Consider the following 19,059-nt stretch of genomic DNA (forward strand, 5'->3'; position numbering starts at 1 on the left):
GCCAGATACAAAGTTCAAAACAATGGTTATAAGGCTGCTCAAGGAACTTAGTGAGAACTTCAACAAAGAGATAGTAAGCATAAAAAAGGACATGAAAACCGTAAAAAAGAACCAGTCAGAAGTGAAAAATACAATAACTGAAATGAAGAACACACTAGAAGGAATCACCAGTAGACTAGTGAAGCAGAGAATTGAATCAGCAATTTGGAAGACAGGTAGCAGAAAACATCCAATTGGAACAGCGAAAAGAAAAAAAAAAGAATTTAAAAAAGTGAAGAGACATTAAGAGACCTCTGGGACAACATCAAGGATAACAACATTCACATCATAAGGTACCAGAAGGAGAAGAGAGAAAGCAAGGGATTGAGAGCCTATTTGAAGAAAAAATGCTTGAAAACTTTACTAACTTGGAAAGAAAATAGACATACAAGTCCAGGAAGCACAGAGAGTCCCAAACGAGATGAACCCAAACAGGCCCACACCGACACACATTATAATTAAAATGGCAAATGTTAAAGACAAAGCGAGAATCCTAAAAGCAGCAAGAGAAAGGCAACTAGTAACTTATAAGGGAGCCCCCATGAGATTGTCAGCCTATTTCTCAACAGAAACTTTGCAGGCCAGAGGGATTGGCACAAAATATTCAACATGATAAACAGCAAGGACTTACAACCAAGATTATGATACCCAGCAAGGCTATCATTTAGAATAAAAGGACAGATAAAGAGCTTCCCAGACAAGAAAAAGTTAAAGGAGTTCATCACCACCCATTATTACAAGGAATGTTAGAGGGACTTCTTTAAGATGGAAAAAAAAAAAAAAAAAATCTGTCATTTTACTAACAATTGTCACCCCAATAAATTAAAAAAAAAAAAAAAAAGATCAAGGAGTGTGACCTTTATCTCAACGGTGATCCAGAATCATTGAAAGGGTGTAAACAGTATTTTCTGGAGCTTTTTTAAAGAAAAAATGATACATAATGATGAATATACAATTATTACAAAATAAATATTTATTTAAAATGAAAAACAAGGGACATTGGCGGGAGCCCCACAAGTAAGGGGCTGTAAACTTAAGTCAGCTTCATGGTCCATGTTCTCTTGTGACAAAATACGACAGAGGTAGATTCTCAGGGTGTTTCATGGTGAATTTATTATCCTTCTGTTATTTTTTCATATTATTGGTAGCAGCGTATGGAGTGGATTGAGGAGGACAAGATGGGGAGATTGTCTAGAAAACTATTTCAATAGTCCCTCTGAATTGATACAAACCTGAAGTGAGATAGTGGTGGTCATCGTGGGCTGGAATGGAGAAGAGTGTGCACAGAGATTTATTTCATAGATAAAATTAACAGAATTTAGCAGGTGGTTGTTTTGAGTAGGAAGAAAGTTGATGGCAACCACCATATTCTGGCTTGAGCGGCTGGTCAGATGGGTAGTGAGTGGTGGCTGGTGGGCATCAACCACTGAGATAAGAAATTGGGGAGTACAGTTGAGTTGGAGGTGCCTGCAGGACATCCACAATGAGAAATCTAGTAGGTCCCTGAGTCAGGAGTTGTGGGGAGAGCTTAGGTCGGGAGGCAGGGATCTGGGCTGATGAGCACACACATAGCCTTGAGCATATAGTGTGAGAAGAGAAGCAGGGCTGACAGTGCATCTCAAGGGTCCCGACATGTGTGAGAGGTGGGCAGAGGAAGCAAGTCACAAACAAAACAGATGAGGGTTAGTCAGAGACGGAGAAGGTGAACTGGTGAGGCGTGTCATGGGGGAGAAGGGGGAAGCTATTTAAGCAGAGAGTGATCACAGCATCACATCCCCCCCCCACCCAGAGGCCATTTAAGTTGGATACTGGAATGTGTCCACTGGGCTTTTGTGACTTTGATGAGAGCAATTTTACTCCAAGTCTACTCTTTCCATGAGACCATAATGATTCCCAAAGAGTTATACCTTCAGTGATATGGTTTTGAAAGATCTTGTATTAGTTATTTATTGCTGTGTAACAAATTACCCCAAATTTAACTGTCTAAACAGTGCACATTTATTATCTCATAGATTCTGTGAATAGTAAGTTGTCTGGGCAGTGCTTAACTGGGTCTCCTGCTCAGAGTCTCATAAGCCTGCAATTAAGATATCGATCAGGCCATGGTCTCACTGAGGCTGGACTCGGGAGGACCTGCCACCACACACACATGGTTGTTGCCAGCCTTCAGTTCTTGCAGGTTATCAGACTGTGCGCCTTAGTTTCTTGCTGGCTGTCTGCTGGAAGCTGCCCTCAGTTTCTTGCCATGCAACCCCCTCAAGAATGCAGCTTACAACTCCCAAAGCCAGCAAAGGGGGAAGTGTCTCTCGGCAAGACAGATATTATACTCTTCTAGTGTAACCACAGAAGTGGCATCCCATTGCCTTCGTTGTTTTCTTTGCTTAGAAACAAGACATAGGCCCCACCCACACTCCAGGGAAAGAATCACTCAGAGGAGGGGTTACCTTAGAATCTGTTGGCCAAGCTCCCCTTATAGTAATGACCCTACCTTATATATTCACATGTCAGCTGTTGGTCTTTCAAGCCCAGTTGCTGCCATTATCAGTTTGTTTGTACCCATAGCAACTGGATCCTTGGCCAGTCTTTCCTCTATATAAAATTCAATTTTTATCTGGATTTTCAGTGGCTCCAATGTCCACCTGCGGCCACTGGTGATACATACTCCTGCTTTTAACCTGGGTGTCTCTTCCCTTTGCTGGATTTCAGTTTCCCACTCTCACACAGGGGATAATAGTCTCTACATCCCAGAGAGGTTGTCAGATTGCAGAATTAATCAGTGATTTGCACAGCTTTCTCAGCACATTGTCCAGCCCATAGACTTGTTCCATGGGAGCCATTTTCGTTTTCTGCTAATAAAAGAATAAAAACAAACAAAAGGCAAATGGGTGTCATGTTGATGCCTGTGGAGTACTGTTTCAGGAAGGAGAAAAGCTACGAGCATTAATGGTGAAGACCCACAGCCACGTGACTTAGGCAAAAAAACTACAATGCAATCTAAAAATTTAAGTTAACAAATGCTGAATCATAAAGTCCTTCAACTAGATTTTCCCCTTCAACTCTGTGTGTTATTAAATACTCTTGTTAAGTTGAGTTCCTCCAGGCTGACACACAAGTGGGAAATTTGGGCTATTTCTAAATTAAACTTGCGTTTCTTATAATGAAGTTCAAGGTGGAGATGCTAAAGAACGGAGAGACTTGGGTTGTCTCTATCTCAGAAGCCCAAACAAAGCTGTTTGGGTGACAAACACACAGGAGTGTGATTTCATTCTGATATGGGGAATGTATGAACCCAATTTCATTTGCATTCATCAAATATATAAGAATGGGACAAGAAAGTTATCTCCAGATAAGATGAAAAACCAGTCTTTGAATATGCATATAATATTGACTGGATAACTAGAGATATTTTAAAATCCAAATAAAAATTGAATTTTACATTAGAGGCAAGGTTGACCCCAGTGATGGTTCAGCAATCTAGTCTTCACATACTTACAATCTTCACAGTGTAGGTAGAACTATCATGATGTTTTTGATAGCCTATAATTAGTGTTAGCAAGACAATAAAGCCAAGACTCTCGACTGGTGGCTGGTTGAACACCTAAAGAGGAGGGAAGAAGAAATCTTTATAAGGGCTCTTCAAATCCATATACACAAAAATCATTGTCATTTTCATCTTTACTTAGTTCCAATAAAATTGTGCATAGAAAATACTTTTTTGATTACTTCTACAACAAAGCATTAATTCATCACTCCCCATATCTCGGGCCCTAGGCTAAGTATTTATATTCGTTACCTCATTCAATTTCCACAACAGCCTGGGAGGCAGCTGCTCTCATTATCCCCATTTTACAGATGAGGAAGCAAAACTGAGGGCGTCAGTAGTTGGCTTAGGCCACTCTCTTACAAAGAGGCAAAGCTAAAACCTAAACCCAGCTCTCTCAGAACCCCAAGCATATCATTTCCAATAAATTCAGACCAGCTTAATTCCATTATTTGAGAAGTTACGGGTATAACTACTATTATGTGAGAATCCATATATTTTTTTTAATTTACATTGTATGAAGTGACAATCATCAAAACAAGTGGGAAACATTAGTGAGGCCATTTCTCTACTAATTAATTATGTACCCCAAGGTTGAAATATAGTCTGTAATCTTAACAAACTACCTCTCCAAGAGTTCTCCAGTGTTAGCCATAATTTCATATATTTCTGTTTTATAATCTATTTCAGATAACCAAGAGGTTTTAAGTGACTGAGATTATTAGAGATATTCAGATTAGAAACCATCTGACTCTTCCATGAGGAGCCCTAGAAAAGTACAGTCTAACTTGAGACGCTCGTAAGTAATAATGGGACACTCATACATTTACTTACTGAAATGGGAGGAGAACTCACATCTATGCTAATATTACTCTTTCTTACACAAGCCTGGATAGGAGGATTTGTTAATGGTGATGGCATTACTTTAGGCTGTTCCGTCCCCCTTCCCGGGCTTCCCACATCCAATTAGTAAGTCCTGTCAAGTCTCCCTACCCCACCCCCACCCCAGTGCATCCCCCTGTAATGACTTTCACCCTGACCCTCATCTTCTCCATCTGTGAGCACCATTATATCCCTCAGTCTTACCTCTATGACTCCTATCTGCTCCCACCTCCCACTGTTGTCAGGGCCATCCTTCCAAATGACCTATAAAGTCAACCTCACTTCAAGTCTCCTTCTCAGTACAGTGTGGAAATTAAAGACAGCTACCCTTAACAAGTCGAAACAATTCAAAGAAATGTATCTTCACTTTGGTCTCTTGAGAAAATGCCAACTGTTTGGGTAGATGACCTTACGAGGAAGAAGTGACTATATGAAAAATTGCAAATACTAAACAATTCATATCTTTCTTTTTTGCCTGTTGCATTTATTAAACAACATGGTGACATCTTGTACTTCCTTAAACCACTTCAGCAGTTCCCCATCTCCATCAGCCAAAAGCAAAAGAAGACAAAACCAAGCACCAGTTCCTTGGCACATTTGTTCACTATTTCTTTAATCCTCCATTGACTCATTCCATTCATTAATTGACTGCTTCACCTATGCATTCATTGATGCATAAACTCATCAACCCATTCCCCTTCTGTACACTTACTGAGGACCTGCAATTTTGCAAACAGGGCAGTGGGTTCTAGGTTCTCAAGTTGCTCCTGAACTGGTGGGTAAGGCAGATGTGTCACACAAAATAAAGTACGCTGAGAACATTGTTGTGAACAATGTATAAAGAGGAAATGTAAAAAAGAGTGAGCTAGTTCATGGTGGGCAGTATTTTATTAAGATGGTCATTGGGAACGTGGTCTAATGGGTTTTCTAGGTGGGAATGGTGAGAAGAGCATCATCCAGCATCATCCAGATCATCCAGATCATCACGAAGAGCATCATTCACGAAGGCTCAGAGTCATGGACATTCTCAGCATGATCAAGGAATAATGGCTGTCCCCAAGTAGCTCAAGAAAGAATAAAATAGGAGGGAGACATGAGAGATAACATTCAAAGTCAGGACTGCCTGAAGTTTTCCCATGAAGCCATGTGAAAATTCTTGGACTTTATCATTTTTAAGAAAATGTTCCAGAATGCTGTCCTTATGTGCAAATTATCAGATCTAGATCTCAGCCATACTTATGATTCAGTCATCAGCAATCTGTTACTTACCTTTCTAGCTGTATCTCCTATGGCTTTCCTAATCAACACTCGAGGTACACATAGGGGATTTGGGACTTCGAAGGATATTTATTTAACCTCTGAACGTTAGACACACTTTTTGCAATTGTAGGTTTGTCCTCAGAATTTCTTATGGCTAAGGTTCCTATCCCCTATTCTGGCAGTCAAAGACAGTAAAAAGGTAAATTACATGTTCACCACAATGTGATATATAGATAATGTGTTATTAGAAATGAATGCTTGAAACCTATGTCATTTTACTAGCCATTGTCACCTCAATGAATTTAATTTAAAAATAAAATAAAGGTAAATTAAACCAATGGTCTCTTTGAAAGGCCCCAGAGAAAGTCAAAGTATGTGCATGCAGAGTGAGTCTTTCATCCCCAAAGTAGAAAAGACCTCATCCATCCCTAGAGATGGAAATGACCCCCAGAGCATGATAAAAACAATATTTTTGTGTAAGAATGAAACACCTAGGGACAAAGAAATGGCAGATGAAGTTGCAGAGTGAGAAGATGCCAGCGGCCATGAGAAGGGTTGTGGAGGAGATTCTAACAGCATAGTGTATGACGTATGTAACTCAATTCCTTTGCTCTTTCATGGAGCTTGGCTGGGGTCACCAAACCTGCCAAGTCCCCTTCGCCTTCAGGAGGCCACATGGGAACAAAGGGCAAGTTGATGCTTTCCTTAGTGGCTTCTAGACTGTTCAGTCATGTCCAGGGAGTGAACAGATACAAGCATGTTGGCCTTCTCAAGAGCTCACACTTCAAACAGTCTATTTCTTTTCTGTTTTCATGCTTCGCTCATGAAATACATCCCTCCCTCCCAATCTGTACTTTCTGACATGCATCCCTTCCTCTCAGTCTCAGCACTCTGAAGCTCTCCTCACTCACCACAGCTCACCTCTGTTGCTTCCTCCTCAAAGATGTGTCTTCTGGTCACCCCTGAGTGTACTGGGCTGGTCTGTCCTTTCTCTGACCCCCCATCACATCTTCTGATGCAGGGGCTCCTGGAGCCCCAGACAGAGCCTGTATGGCTGAAAATGACTTGTTGTCGTTATTACCCTCCTGGTCAGCTAAAGCGGTGTCCTGTGATCAGCTAGAGCCAAGTAAGAACAGAGCTCATCCTGTTGGCTGCAGCCTGTAAGAAGGTCAATGAGAGTCCAAGGTAGCCTGTATATACAAGTAAGCGAGGGCTCCAAGCAGGAGTTCTAGTGGAAGTTGAAGACGAGAGAGACCATTTCAGTAGTGGTCAGTCTCATAGACAACAGAAGGCCCTGTCGGCTGCCCCTCTAGGGGTATAGCCTTCTGGGCTGTCTGTGTAATAGTGCCATGCCCTGCCTTGCCATAGGTGGCAGCTGTTGACCCAGAGATGCAGAGAGTTCTGAGAGGTCTTGTTGGAATTGCATGGCAATTTATGCTGTACTCGCAAAGTAGAATCTGCCTCAAGAATGTCCCTGAATACACGGGTCACAAGTTCCTTTTGCTCCCCTGATGATAAACAAGAGATGATAGCAGACGAGGTCAGAGATCACGCCTAAATGCTCTGCTCTGTTACATTAGCAACACAATCAAGAGTTAGTCAGGGACAAGAGTCTTTTGCCTCAAATTTCATGATTTTCCTCACAGCTATAGTACTCAGGCACTTCTACTGTTACAAATGCAGGGTTCCTCCCTCTCATAGGCTCTGAACTAAAGGTGACGGAATGTGTGTAATTAACCAGATCTGCTGGGCCAAGACGTGGTAGTTGACAAAGACCGATTGTAAAGAGGGCTTAAAAGCTACTAAAGAATTTAATGTCATTCACCTGCATATTCATTGATGTAATTGATTGGCTTATTCATTCATTCAGCGTATTTTTATTTATCCCTCATTCACTCACTTATTCAACCAATATTTTCTGATCGTCTGGCCTGGTTAAGGCATTGTGTTGGGCCCAATGTTGCAAAGAGATCACCATCTAGGGACTGAGAGGGCAGAGCAAGGAGAGGGCAGGAGGTGGACTCCAACATGTAAGTAAATCCTGTAAGCTAATACATAAGGGCTGTGATAGACAGTAGTACAAAGTGCCGGGGGAGTCCATCACCCTTTTCTGCATTTAATGTAGTACTTTCAGAGAGTTCTAAAAAATACAATTCTTATATACTCAAAATCCTCAGGAGAGGAAAACAAATCTTAGCAAATGAAGAGATCTATAGAAAAATTTTTCCTTCCCACTGTCTATTGAATATAGAAGGCAGAACTCCAGCTGGCAGCACACATTTCTCAGCTCCCCTCCAAAGGGTCAGACTGCTGAGCGTCTCAGAAGGCAGAGCAGAGGGAAGATCTGCTCCCACCTAAAGGGCCAGGCCCCTGCTCTCTGAATGCTGGGCCTGGCACACTGCAGCCTCAATGCAATTTGTGGTGATTTTCCATCCTGCTCTTCCCTTGGGGAGTTGGATTTTGCTCATCTAGGTTTACTCTCTGAACTCTCAAGGTCTGAGATCTGCCTTGCTAAATAGGACCAACTTGGATATTTAGAATACCCTGTTTTTCTTAGAACCTTAAAAATGTAACTCCAGTGTAAGGCAGCTCCATGGGTTTCCATCAAAAAGGAAGGGAGGGGGTGGGGGGTGGGAGATGAGGGTAAGGGGGATCGAATATATGGTGATGGAAGGAGAACTGACTCTGGGTGATGAACACAGAATGGGATTTATAGATGATGTAATACAGAATTGTACACCTGAAATCTATGTAATTTTACTAACAATTGTCACCCCAATAAATTTAATAAAATAAAATTTAAAAAAAAAAAGGAAGGGAGGTGGACATTATGAGTTTGATTTCTGCCTCTTCACTTCCCACTATAGGATCTCAGACAAGTTACCTGTCGGAGCCTCCATTGGATCATCCATCAACAGAAGAAAATAATTATCAATAATAAATTATCTACTTCTATCAATATGTATCGTGCCCCCAACTCCATGTCCAAGCAGCAGAATCTACTTCTCCACTGAATAACTGCTTGGCCATGTGACTCAGTTTGAATGATGGACCATCAACCATTGTGATATGACCAAAGGCTTCCCAAACACTTGTAAGATGGAGCTTGCTGTCTTGTACCTCTGACATTGACAAGACAAGAACATGCCTTACTTAGTAAGACCACTTTCCCAGGAAGATGGGAGACACGTAGAGCAGAGCCACCCCACCCAACCACAGCCCTGCAGTGAGAATAAGACACTGAGCAGCTATAGCTGAAATAAGAACCACTCAGGTGAGCCCAGCTTAGACCAGTCCTACCCCAGCCGAACCATAGATGCATAAGCAACAATAAATGGCTATGGTTTAACTATTGAATTTTGTGGTGGTTGGTTATGCAGTCAAACTAACTAACACAACACCATTATTACAATCTCTAAATCACAGACAAGCACACTGGAGAGCAATAAGATCAAGTGAAATGATCAAGGTAGAAAGTGGCCAAGCTAAGCCTTGATCTTCTAATCCTCTGCAATATTTTCTCTCACCAAGCTTTGCCTCCTTTACAACCTAATCTAATCTGAGGTTGTTATGAGAATGAGATACCAGTGCAAAACACCTTGCCCTGTGCCAATTCACTTACTGAGCTTGCTGCTACATGCCAGGAGTTTTGCATGAATTAGAATAATAACAACAGCAGCCACTCTGGTTACTTAAGGAATTGCACGGCAGTTCCCTGGCGAGCCACCTGGCTGTACCCAGTGGACTGTGGGGTCCTGGAGAACAAGGACATGACCTCCACATCTCGGCATGCTCAAGGCTACCACTACGCCTAGCGCAGAGCAGACTCCAGAGATAGCTGATGGAAGGATGATTTAAGAATTAACTGGAAATTGGGCTGTCTCTTTATAAACCAACAGCTTCCATGAAGACCTTTGATGACAGCCAATTTTAATAGGTTCTTTCCAAATTTATTCTCTCATTTATTGTATTCACTTCCTTTATATATATATGTATATGTATATATACATATATGTATATATATACACACACATATATATGTATATGTATATACATATATATGTGTGTATATATATATACATATATATACACACATATGTGTGTGTGCGTGTGTGTGTATACCGGGAGTGCCAAAAAAAATGTATACAAGAGGACACTTTGATCAACGTTGCTCAGGCAGGAGTTCGCCATGATCAGAAGTGTCTGGACACTGATGGAAACCACTTTGAGCACCTCTTCTCATTGCAGAAGTCAAACACGACTTGTATTCATCTTTTGTTATTGGTGTATATTGAGTATTACAATTTGAATACAGTTTTCCTTTCATAAAAATGTATACACACATTTTTGGCACCCTCTGTATATGTATGTATATGTATACATAGTGTTTTTGCTTGTCTCCTTCATACTCACAGATACAACCACACATACATACCATTTCATCGAAACAGTAGCTGCACAATAACACACTGCACCTTGGCAAACTCCCACCCCCTGCTAAATTTACACCAAGCAAAGTTTGTTGTTGCTTACGTTTTTTAAAAAGATGTAATATCCCATCTCATCAACTTCAAGTTACAAATCACTCTGAAACTTGGGCAGCAGCATATAGCACTAAGTGACATGCTCGCGCACGTGCACACACACACACACACACACACACACACACACACACACACACACACAGCCTGTATTTTGCACCTCATGTAGTTCTGTCATATCAGTTGCCAACACAGAAGGGGCACATGTCTGAGTTTTTTTGCTGCTCCTAATTACACTGAGATGGGAACATTCACATCTTCCGCCCAGGGGAGCTGTGTTTTCCCCAAGGTGCAGAGAGAGTCTTGCTGCCTTTGTCCTTTGGTTTGGCTGAGCGTGGGCAGTTAGATGTGCCCCTTCCTTGGCTGCGATGTGACAAACAAGCACTAGAGAAATGCACGTCCTTGGCAGTGCTGCCGCTTTGTCTGTAGCACAAAGAGCAGGGGCTGCAATGGTGACTGAAATCCTGCAGCAGGGACCCATGGCAGAGGGTGTCCCAGAAAGCAGAGGTCACCATCCCGCTGTCCCAGGTGCTGAATTCAACCCGTGATGTGATGTGTTTGACTCATTTTTTTTTTCCTGTTTGATCCAATATTTAAAATTGGAATTTTACATCTAGATTTGCAGCTACTCTTGAGAAGCTGGAAGACGTGGCAACCACGGGCCTCATTTCACCTTATGGCAACAGTGGCTGGAGATGTGGAGGGCTGAGTCATTCATACGGACCCTCACCCCTGACTCGGCTCCCCCGACCACCCTGCTGTCTCCCCTCAGTGGGGCTCGGTGTAGGCTTCTGGCTGTCATTGCCGTGCTCTGCTTATTATTTTGCCTTCTTTTGTTCATAACCCTTTCAAAAGTACTAAAAAAAAGGTAAACTAAAAAGCCACTGGAAAAAGATCACATTTCTTGGTGACAATGAAGACCCTCTTGTGCATTGAATAAAGAAACCTTCAGCATGGTCCATATATAGATACCCTCCAGTGTCCTTGTTCCTCGGGGCGTTTCATGGCCTCGTGATTATGAAGACCCTTCGATTCCCATCAGGAGGCAGGTAGTGGAGTGAATAAGGCACAGGCTTGGCATCAGGCAAACCTGGGTTCAAATGTTCTGTTCTCTTTGCAGTTCCATGGCTCTCAGAGCTTGGAAGAGTTAAAGAACTCTGTGCGCCTCAATTCTCATGTCCGCAAAGCACAAATGATGGAAGCTTCCTCACAGAATTATCACGAGGAGCCATGAAGTGATTGTGCATGAATTACCAAGCAAACTTACGTTTATAATAAATCCTCAAAAACATTATTTTCCTTCCCTTGCCAGGAATAAAAAATATGAAGAACACCTAAAGCAACGACAACAAAGAGATCTTGTGAAACTCCAGCAAATTAAATAATTATTTTCACTTGTTTGTGTTTGTCATTCCTACAATTTTAAAGCAACACACACACTCACACACTCTCACACACCACTGTGGAGCAGAGTGTGACAGCTGGTCACCAGCAGTCAGCTTTCTCTTCTTCTGCACATAGTTTTTCCACATTTCCAAGCCTTCTTGCATTGAAGTGTAATGACCAGGCTAGTTCTTCCCAATAGAATAAGCCACAGTGATGGGTGTCACTTACATCTGTTGGGTCTTTTAAGAAGCAGTGGGTTTACCCATACTCTCATTCTCTTTCTGGCAGCCGGAGGGAGATGACAGCAACTGCATACACTAGTAGATGGTAAAACCACAAGATAGACAGAGCTTGGATCCCTGAGTTACAACATGGATGAGAGCTGCCTGCCGACCAGACACACCTACCTTGGAGGTTACTATATTTGAGCCTTTATATTTTGGGGTCTATTTGTTTTGGTATTTTAATCTGTCCTAACTAAAGTTCACCAGCACATACCTTATGAGGTTTGGGTCTTCTTATACAACATCGTAACCAGCCATTAAAGAACATCTGTAGATTCGGAAGGTCTTTAGACCTCACATGAGAATTGATAATAAAGGCTTTTAACTTCCAGCTGGCAGTCATTGGACAAAGGAAGCCCCCAGAGTGTCAATCAGTCTACTAACATTGAGTACTTGATTTAGGAGCTAGGGCATCAGGTTGGAGGGATGACTAAGGAGGAAAGAATTCTTGCACTTGCAGAATTTATGTTCCAGTGATAAGTGCCTGGCTAGTTTTGATCATCGAGTTCTGTTCCTTATTGGCTTTGGTCCACACTGTGTTATGGTTAACATTATAGGTCCTTTAGTACAAAAGCTGCACTGTAATTTCTCTGTGGAAAAGAGAATTGTCAGGGATAATATGCCCTATGTTTACGTATTGTCTCCAGGCCCACATTTGTCCTTGTATAGCTTCCTCTATTACAGGGGTTGGAAACCTGAACACTTCATTTCTCAGTCTCTTTTGTCACCTGGATCCAGCTATGTTCTGTCAGTGGGAGGACCTTGTACAAGGTTGAAAGGCAGGTTGGGAACCTGAGGGTGACAGCAGATTGAGGCAAACTGGTCAGAGCCCAGCAGGTCAGTGAGCCTGCCAGCTCCTGGGACGCTGTAGCTGCGATGGGAAATCATGAGCCATCCTCTGGATATTCGCAGTAGGAGCTGCTCGACTACCTGCTGCCAAGATAGGCCAACACCAGCGACTTGATCCATGATGGCTTCACTCCACGTGCGTTGCAAAATCTGTGAGCACTGTGACTGATCGATTGGCTTAGCGCAAGTCACACCCACACCCTGGCCAGGGGTTGGGGGGTGGCCCAGGTACTCTCAACAATAGACTGCCAGCCTCAATTTAACTTGAGCTAAGCCGATCACCTGACTCCCTTGGCTGGGAAGAAGTCCTTCACTTACACTTGGCCATCCTCATTTTAGGGGTAAAGATTCTGATCCCAGATAGGTCGATTGAGCTGTGCTGAACCAGGGGTAAAGCCATGATTGGAATCCCGCCTCCAACACCGAATCTAAAGCTTCCTCTGGCACCCTGACAGTGGCCTCCCAGGTAGTTTCTGCATGCACATTACTTCTTCTTGGACTGTTCATGCCTCCTTGATGACCAAGATCAACCCTTTTCATCTTTTAAACCTACACTCCTCTGACCCAAAAGCTTAGTTCTGAGTCTCTCATTTTTCTATTTCTAAGCTTCACCCTCTACCTAAGATTTATCCAAGATAACAGATAGAGTAAATATTGGGGGCTGCTTTGTCGTGAGAAAGAATCTCCCTCAGGGTCAAGCTCATGCCCCGTATGTTCCAACATCCCACCCTCCAACCCACACCACATTGGTGCATGGCCATGGGTTATACATGTGTTAAATTAAATGAAATATAACTCTAAGACATTAGTAGTAGTAGTAGTATTTATGTCTTTCTTTATTTATTTCCAAAATTCATTTCTCTAAATTAAACTTCTGTGCTCTGTGAATATCCTGCCTGCATTCTCACTATAGTTTTGGGACTCATATTCCGTGTATTTAGGATGTGTAAAGGGTTTATTTTCCATGGTTCTGTTCACACACATCCCCTGAATACCATCTTGGTGTCAGACAAAGCTCTGGGTGCTGCAGTCTCCATCAGTAGGAGAGTCAAGGACGCAGGTACAGATTACATTGTATCACGATACCTGCAAATACATTGCAAATGCTTACTTTCTGTGCAAGACAAACAGTCTCCTGTGCTGTGGAGTTAATCAAGGTTTCATTGAGGAGGTGACTTTTCACCTGTTCCTTGAAGGATGAGCAAGAGATTTCTATCAAGGACTAACTCCTGCAGGGACCATTTAGCCTATCTGTGCCGTTGCTGGATCCTTCACACATGGAATCCTGTAGTTCTTTTTTTCTTCATAGTCTTGCCCATCTATTAGCAGCCCAGTTGTGATGGGTGAAATGATTCTACCAGTCTGCATGACTCATCTAGTGGCTTTGTCCCAAACGAGCCAAGAATTTCACTCATCCTCTTAGAATTGTATTTCATACCTAGATGTTAGAGTGAGCACACATGTATTGGAACTTACATCCCTCCTCCAGCCAATTGGCGGTAAGTTTCGCTCATTGACATGGTAGACTAAAAGACCTTCCCCAACTCTCCAACCAACACCGTCCATTATTCCGGACAGTCACCATGTGTCTCACTGGCTGCGCAACCCTGGACAAGTTATTGACATTTCCTGAACATCAAGGTCCTCATTTTAAAATGGGGAAAACAATAATGCCTACTTATAAGGGTTGCTGTGAACATCAGATGAACTTAAGCATGAAAAGACCGAGGACAGTGGCTGGCGCAGGTTGTGTACTGTTAGTTATCAAGCAGATAACCATCTCCATCATCATCATCATCATCAATGGCAACAAAAGCTTTATGAGTGTTGTAACCTGAGCACTTATTATACTTCAAGAGTGATGCCAAGCAATGAGGATGCTTTATGTAATACTCACAACAACTCTTTCTACCATTTTCACGCTATCATTTTCACTTTAAACACAAGGACCCTGAAATTCAAGAGGGTTAAGTCATGGTCTGAAGTAGCGAATGACACAGATAAAGAAAAAGTGCCACACTTGCCTATGCCAAAGTCTGTTCCCGGATGCCGCAGGCGACTGGCTTTGCCAGATGCTCCAAGTACCCCACAGAGACAGAAATGACTATATCACCTCACTTACCTCCAGTTCAACCAAAGTTGTTTCCCCAGCCCCCACCCCAAACTGTAAAATTGAATGAATTGCAGCAGTTTCCTGGTTTGGGCGAGATGTCTTCACATAGCCCTCAGCCAGGCTCTGTTTGTCAGGTGAAGGAAGAAAGAGAGTCAGGGCCAAAGCTCAATTTATAACAGGAACTCATCTCTTCCCCAAACCACTGGAGACAGACGCTTTCTGGACTCATGCTTAGTTCCTGGCTGGACAAAGGTCACACTCAGGCTCACAGGATGCCCCAGGGGAAAGCTGCCCTCCAGGCTGGAACACCACAGGCCCATCCATCAACAATAGTACTCACCCCAAAAATCTGAATGACCCTCCAGCATAAGTGAGGAGCTGCCACATACACCTCACCCCATCCAGTGCCCCTTCAGTGTGGGCAGCAAGAGGAAAAAAATACTGTTCATACTATTGATAAAATATATATTAATAAAGTAACTATTATTAATTACTAATGCGATCACTTCTACAGGAGCAGGAAGTGAGGCACAAAGGGTTATGTGACTTACCCGGCCTCTCAGTCCAGGTGCTGGGTACCCCAGAATCAGCTCCAGGGGTCCTGTGCACAGTGCCTGCCCCCACCCCCGCTGTTCCATCAGGAGGGAAGCACTATGTGAGGCCAGCATCCCTCGCATGGCCCTGTCAGCCAAAGAGATCTGTGGCACCCATGTGTCCTAAGAGAGGGCATTTCCTCAAGGACCACATGGGACCATGTGGGCACACATCCCACTCAGCGGCCGCTGCCTGAATCTGGAAAAGCTGGAATGGAAGAAATCGCTGTATGGTTGTTAGGAACTCAATCAAGTTCCCTTCAAATCCATATATTGAAGTCCTAACCCCGTATTTCAAAATGTGACTGTATCTGGAGACAGGGTCTTTAAGGAGGTGATTAATGTTAAATGAGATCATAAGGCAGAGCTCCATCTCACAAGACTAAGGTCCCCGTCTAAGGAGCAAAGGAAACACCAGGGGTGTGCACACTCAGAAAAGATCACGTGGGAACGCAGAGAGAAGGCGACTGCTTGCAAGCCAAGAAGATGGGCCTCAGGAAGAACCATCTGCCCACCTTGGTCTCAGACTTGCAGCCTCCAGAACCATGAGACAATAAATGCCTGGCACAAGCCCCCCAGCCCGCGATACCTTGTTATGGAGGCCTGAGCTGCCCGATTCAATAGTACCTCAGGATGTGGCTGGGACGGTTCCCACTCATTGGAGCACCAAGTGTGTATTTTTAGGAAGGAAATCACACACACAGACCCCTTGGTGAAAGCCTTGAGTTTACAAGGCAGAAAGCCCCCTTTTGAGGTCAAAGGGGCCGTGAGTTTAGTTTTTCTTTCCGTCACATAGATCTTAGACACACAGCATCCCACACACATCCAACCAGGATCCCGGGCCTTGAGCCTGTCCAGGCCGGGCCTCAGGACTCCACATGTGTGTCTGTCAAACCAGCCACCTTTCCTGAAAAGGACAAGTCGGAGCCATCTTTCAGGAGTTTTCTTCCCCTGACAGAAATCAGCAGGGTTCGAATAAACCGCATAAGTTATCAGCTCCTCAGGAAAGAACATGAAAAAGGCCCTTCTATCACTTAATGAAAAATAGCTTCTTTTTTGGACAGAACTTCATAGGCCTGCAATCAAGCTATGGCGCTCTCCCTTCCCTGACGTGCCATGCAGGCAAAGCAAGTCGGCATCTATTAATAATATTTTCTCCTGCTCCTTTCATTTTTCTGCATGTCCTACCACTGTCAGGCCCCGTGATGGAGCGGAGCCTTTATCTCGTCCGAGTCTGGCCTGTCAGGGTGATAAACAATTCTAACAAGAATCAGAATAAAGATCTTCCCAGTAGACTTTGCACAGAGATAGAGGCTTTTCTCATTTTCTCGACGGAAAAAAAAAAAATTTAATCTAGCGGCTCTGGCTTTTTTCAAGCGTCACATTCAAAGAGATGCAAATTTGTCAGAGCGAAGACCCCAGCTGACTCTGAGCGCTGCATGAATGTCAAAGGGGGGAGGCAGTGTCTTTGACATGGCTGCCTCTTTTTGGGGGTGGTGGGGGGAGAAGCTCTCCGTTGAATGTAAAAAAAAAAAAAATAAGGTTTGCTTTGTAGTGCGTGTTTCAACAATTTTCATAAGTTTTCTTCTGAAATAAAAAACTGCCATCGGGAAGGAAAAGAGAAGGAAAGAGACAGATGGAGATTTGGGGTGAAGGAGGAAAGAGCCCCAGAGAAACCACCCCATTGAGATGTCAGGTTGGACTGAAATGCGAAGTAACCGTGTAGGTTTGCTGAGAGGCTGAGTGGGAGCTGAATGAGTGAAGGACTTGCAATGAATGAATGCACACATGCATCATACCATGTGGAGTTCAGCCTTTTGTTACATTTGATGATTTCCCTAAATTCGGGGAAACCATTCAGACCTATTTCTGTATTTTTCCCCCAATTTATCATTAGTGTGAAGTCATCTGCATGGTCTCATCTGCTGCTCTGCTGCTCTGCTGCTCGTGTGGATTCAGAGGCAACAACAAATCCAGCTGGAAACAGTCAGGTGGATGAGGCAGGACAGCAAACAGGAGAGACCAGACGAGTAGGGTGCAGATGGGCTGCAGAGAGGATGGGAGGTGGCCACACTGGCCTCCGGGGCGACTTGGGGACACACTGCAAGCACCTGCTCACCGCTCGGTTCCCAAGTCCCTTCAGAGAATCTGAAGTCCTGATGGGCTGGGCTGGGCTGGGCCTTGTGTGGTCCCCAAAGAGTCCTTCTGCCAGTTTTGTGGAGGTGGGCTGCCTCGCCCCCTCCCTAAGCCTGCATCCCAACCTCGGAGCACCATCGCAGGCTCTGTGGAGAACTCACATCTTTTCCAATATCCCTATGGTTTCCGAGTCAAGAGCCCTGGATGCCTGCATTCCCATGGCCTCGTCTTCCTCTTCATCACTGCCCTGCTGGTTCTTCCAATGCCCAGCTCACTTCTACCTTCTGATCACATCCCTTGAACCCTCGCCCAGCACCACTGTGTACCTTTCATTCCCCAGCGCTCCACTAACACAAGGTCATTGTGTGTAGGTGACTTGCAAAGGTCAAGGTTAACAGAGGGCTGGTGAAAACGTAAGGAGGAGGGAGTCACACTAACAGAGAAGGCAGTGATGTCAAGACAGATCTGAGCCATCACTCAATTGGTCACAGGGCTTGTCCTTCTCAAGACTCTACCTGATGCCTCTGTCTCCCAGCAGATTCTCTGAGAACATGGGAACCACAATACCCAATCTCCTTCAATAAATAGGGGACGTCTCCGTGTGCCTGACCTTTTGTTATGCAAACAAATTTAATTTTTCTTCTCTGCCTCTCAAATTCTCCCATCTGGCCTGCACCCCATCATCTTCATGGAATTGATCAATGAGTTATAAGGTTAGTCATATTTATATTCGTAGGCCCCGAGCATCCTTCCATTCTCCTGTCTTTGCCCTTGACATTCAGAAATTTAGTGGGAAGCAGGTGTCTGTATTGCGTATAGCCGGCGGGTTGGGGAGAGCAGGGGTAATCCATGGGGCAGTTTGTGTATGTTGAGGGAGAAGGGCTCCTGAAACCCTTCTAATAGTACAGAATGCGATGAAATAGGAGTCGATCTCATCTTCCCAGAAGCATTTGGCACTGCTCTTTTTGTCATGCTCTCTTCCCTATTGACAGCCTCCTTTAGAGCCGGCACTTGAGTTGCAACAAGAAACATTAGTTCAAGAGCCAAGCAATGGCCTCCTTTAATCCTAGGTGCTTGCCATAAGGAGCAGCCTTAGATGTCATCCTTGCACCCGTATTTCCTCGCTGAAACTCCTGGGCGTTGCTTTAGACTATTGTCCCACTAACACTTGGGAGTCAGCCAATTAGGAAAGAGAAGTCTTGTACCACCTTAAATGATTCCACTCCAGAGAAAGGGTTCTCACAGCCTACACCACTCTGGCAGGGAAGGTGAGCAGAAACCCATGGCTCTATGAAATAGCCTGTTGATGTAGAGGGTCCACATGCATCCTACAGCTCCAGTGAGCCCAGGAGACAGGCACTATAGATACTTTCCCTGCTCCTGAGAATGTCTGAAAAGTGAAAACTTCACCCCCTTAGGGTTTGGAGGACTTCTT

General features: G+C 43.8%; 1 long non-coding RNA gene across 1 annotated transcript in view; it reads right to left on the reverse strand.

The window, feature by feature from the left end:
* Positions 1–3,531: 3,531 nt before the first annotated feature.
* The window catches only part of LOC141570808 (uncharacterized), a 105,655-nt gene continuing 90,127 nt past the window's right edge, over positions 3,532–19,059 (reverse strand). The window contains exon 4 of the long non-coding RNA XR_012495261.1: positions 3,532–3,637. This is a non-coding gene — a long non-coding RNA (uncharacterized LOC141570808). The remainder of the gene's footprint in view (positions 3,638–19,059) is intronic.

The sequence above is a fragment of the Rhinolophus sinicus genome, linkage group LG03 (genome assembly GCF_036562045.2).
Source record: "Rhinolophus sinicus isolate RSC01 linkage group LG03, ASM3656204v1, whole genome shotgun sequence".
NCBI lineage: Eukaryota > Metazoa > Chordata > Mammalia > Chiroptera > Rhinolophidae > Rhinolophus > Rhinolophus sinicus.